Below are 4,552 nucleotides of genomic sequence, written 5' to 3' on the forward strand. Positions count from 1 at the left end.
ATAGTTGCCGAAAAACTCAGTGGAATTCCACAGAGTTCTGTGCGCAGGCAAAGTATTAGGCCAATATGGCAAAAGAAAATTTCCAACTGTGAAAATGTTTTTCCTTTCACTGCTGCCACCCATTAATATGCAAATTTCAATAAAAATGACTAACGGACCTTCAGAGATACTGCTCATTCAATAAATTCCCACCCCTGTGATGTCCTATTACTTGCCGTAATCTTCATTACTCCGGGTCCCGTAGTCCTCGACACCTTCATATACAAAGTGAGAGATAATCCATCTCACTGACAGAAAAAAAGACGAAGGAATGCTGGACCTACCCTCCCGCCGGGAGTACATAAGCGTACAGGTCCCAGCATTCCCCCTGAAATACCAAGCCAAGGATGAAGGCCGGCAGATTGGGAGGGAGGGACGGAATCCTTGAAGGTGTCGAGGACTACGGGACCCGGAGTAATGAAAATGACCGGTAAGTAATAGGACATTACCCCCAGGTCCCTACGTCCTCGACACCTTCATATACAAAGTGAGAAATACCAAAGCAGACCCCGGCATTCATCCAGAAAAAAACACAACCAACCACCAGGACAGCAAAAAAAAAACAGAGGTTTATTGACAAACAGAAGAATCATGTGCGAACACAACCCAACACCTCCAAAGCAAAACCGCCCTTATCCCCCAGCAAATTGAGAAGGCGGTAATGTCTGATGAAAGTATTGGAAGAAGCCCAAGTGGCCGCCCTACAAATCTCAGAGAGAGGAACACCCCGGACCTCAGCCCAAGAGGCCCCCCCCCCCTCGTAGAACAGCCCTGAACACCCACAGGAGGAGGGGACCCAGAAAGAGATTAGGCCAATGAAACTACCTGCTTCAGCCAACGACCGATAGACAAAGAGGAAGCCTTATGCCCACGGGAAGCAGCCCCAAAGGAGACAAAAAGTGAATCAGTCACGCAAAAGGCCGCTGTGCGCTCCAGATAAATGTGCGAAGTCTGGCACACACCTAACAAAGACCAACAGGGACCACCAGGGGAATCCAGAACAGAACCCAAAGCAGGCAAGACCAACTCCTTGCACCTGTGAAACTGAGAAGCAACCTTCGGCACAAAGGAAGAATCAAGGCGAAGCACCACCCCACCCTCCGAAAAGGACAAGAAAGGCTTATGAGCCATCAAAGACCCCAACTCGCCAAGGCGACGGGCAGAGGTGATGACCACCAGAAATACAACCTTGAAAGTAACAAACTACAAGTCCACCTCCGACAAGGGCTCAAAAGGAGGACCAATCAAAGCCTGAAGGACCAAGGGCAAATCCCACAGCGGAAAAGAAGGGTGGGACACGGGACGAGAAAGAGAAAAGCTGCGAAGCAGACGAGAAACCAAGTCCTCACCATCCGAAGGTTACGCCAAGGGGAATGAAACGCCCGAACAGCCGCCCACTGAGCACGCAAAGTGGACACAGCCCAACCCATCTCGAAACCTTCCCACAAAAACTGAAGCAAAGCCTGCAAAGAACAGTGCAAAGGGGAAAGGCCCACCGCCGAACACCAACCGCTGAAATTACCCCAATGCTGATCATAAGACCTGAGGGTAGAAGGCCTACGGGAACCCTGAAGGGCCACCGCTAAATGTACCGGGAAACCGCGCCGCCTCCACCCCTGTCTCTCAATCGCCACACCGACAGCCGCAACCGGAGAAGAGACAGGGACGTTAAGGACCTCAGGGGAGACTGGAACGGGGAGAAACCAGGGGCCCTGCACCGCCAAAAGACGAACCGTCGGAAACCACAACCTCCAAGGCCAAAAGGGCAGGACCACAACCACCTCCCGATCTTCCAGACACAGGCGGGACAGAAACCTGGAAATCAGCGCCAGAGGAGGAAAGGCATAAAGCAGGCGGGACGGCCAAGGAACCGACAGGGCATCCACCCCCCAACAACCCTCCTGCAGAAACCGGTAGCAGAAAAGGGGAAGCTGTGCATTGTGCCGGGAGGCAAAGATGTCCAGAAAGGGAAGACCAAACTTCCCGCACACAAGCCGAATCGCAACCCGGGTGAGAGACAACTCCAGAGTACCCGGAAAGCAACGACTCAGGACATCCGCCATACAGTTGTCCACTCCCCGAATATGAATTGCAGTCAGAGACAGCAGATGACCCTCCGCCCAACAGAACAGGGGAACAACCACTGCGTTCAAGGAGGCTGAACGAATCCCCCCTTGATGATTGAGATAGGCCACAACACCATATTGTCTGACCGCACCAAAACGTTCCGACCGAGCAACCGGCCCGAAACCCCATCACAGCACGGGACACAGCCGTCAACTCCCTCCAGTTGGAAGACCGGCAACTTTCCAGATTGGACCAACGACCCTGAAGGGACCGGGACCCCAAGGTCGCCCCCCCCACCGCAAAGAGCTGGCATCTGTCGTCAAGACCAGCGAAGGAGAAGGCTGCACAGGGAGACCTTGAGAAAGAGGGACCCGCACCGACCACCAAAGAAGTACCGGGAGGACCACAGGAGACACTGGCAGAAGAAACTCCAAATTTCGGGGCAACTGATTCCAGTGAGACAAAAGGTACCCCCACAGGGGGCGCAGGTGAAAACGCGCCCAGGCCACCGTAAAGACAGTCGCCACCATCAGACCCATAAGACGCAACCAGAGGCGCACCGGAAAGGAACCCCCCCCCCCCAGAATCGCCGAGCAAGGGATACCAGGGTCACAATCCGAGGAGCGGGCAGGAAACACACGGTTGAGATCCGTACGAAAGCGAGCCCCAATAAACACCAGGTCCTGAGACGGAGTCAGCTGGCACTTGGGCAAGTTGATCAGAAACCCGTGCCGACGCAACGCAGAACACACTAACTCCCTGGCCTCCAACAACAGGACCCGAGAGGGAGCATGGACCAACCAGTCATCTAGGTAGGGATACACCATCACCCCTTGGAGATGAAGCCAGGTGACCAAGTAAGCCACCACCTTTGTAAAGACCCTCGGGGCAGATCGAAGACCGAAGGGCAAAACCCGGAACTGATAGTGACGCCCCTGAACACAAAACCTCAGGAAGCTACGGGACCAAGGATGCACCGGGACATGGTAATACGTGTCCTGAAGATCCAGGGAACACATGAAGTGACCCGGAAGCACAAAAGGAATCACCCTTAGCAAAGTCTCCATACGAAAGGGCACCCGCACCACCCACCTGTTCAACACCTTCCAATCCAAAACCAGGCAGAAACCCCATAACTTTAGGCACCAGAAAGATCAGGGAATAGAAGCCCGTCCCCACCTCCAAAGGAGGAACCTCCTGAATGGCACCCTTCAGAAGAGCCTCCACCCCTTGAGAGAGATGAGCCCTCTTGGATCGGCAAGCAGGCCAGGGAGTCGGGCGAATGCCGGAATCTGGAGGGGGAACAGAGAACTCCACCACATAACCCACTCGAAGAACATCCAACACCCAGGCGTTGGAACAGGACTGAACTCCACAACCCAGCAACCACAGCCAAAGAGTCAGGAACGCGGCTTAGCAGGAGGAGGGGACCTAGCCTTACGATCCCGAACCCGGCCAGAAGCAAACCGCCCCTGGCCCTTCCCAAACTGCCTACGATAGGAAGGATGAAAGAAAGATTTAGGCTTAGAAGGGACAGGAGCAGCAGAATAACCCTTAAAAGAAGAAGAGTGTTTCTTTTCCTTAATCAGCTTATGCAATTTGGACTCCAACTCTCGCCCAAATAGCATAGAACTCTGGAAGGGCAAACGCAAAGCACAAGCCTTCTGAGCAGAGTCAGTTTTCCAGTCTTTCAGGACAAGACTGCGATGCGCCGCCACACAAGCCCCACCGGACAGTGCAGACGCACGCACCACATCAAAAGAAACATCCGACAGAAGCTCCACCTGACGCTCAATCTTCTCAAGAAGACTGGAACAGTTAGTGGCATCGTCCATCGATTAATAGAGAGTCTTAATGTCAGACAGCAGAGACTGCGAAACATATGTCCCATAAACACCGGCCCGCAAGGCCAGGTGGGAACCGGAATAAATCCACCAGATCCTTCAGCACGGCGTTCTCAGCCAATGAAGTGCGACCCACCAAACTAGCCACAAAGGAGTCAATAGGGATTGAATCCGGGAGGTCAGTAACCATCTCCTGCAGAGGATAAAGGCGAGCCATAAACTGAGGAACCAAAATGCGATCCGGATCAGCCCACTCCCTCTTCAGGACATCCTTAATGAAGGGATGCACCAGTACATCAACTGTGGCGTACTCCGAAATTGTCGTAACAAAGGACACCTAGAGGTACTGGGAACATCCTCATCCGGGAATCCCATGTTCTCCTTTACATGCTTCAGGATGCCAGGCAAAGCGTCCTTATCAATATATTTGCCCTTAAGGTCAGTGTCCCAAGCCCAGGCAGACTCATCGCCAGAAGACACAGAAGACACCGGAGCCAGCCCTTTGCGGCGAACCCCAACATCACCCATCTCAGAAAGGGTCTCTCTGATCAAACGCTTCAAACATGCATCCGCACCCCCACCACGACGCCTGGACCGGGCAG

The sequence above is a fragment of the Lissotriton vulgaris genome, chromosome 9 (genome assembly GCF_964263255.1).
Source record: "Lissotriton vulgaris chromosome 9, aLisVul1.2, whole genome shotgun sequence".
Lineage (NCBI taxonomy): Eukaryota > Metazoa > Chordata > Amphibia > Caudata > Salamandridae > Lissotriton > Lissotriton vulgaris.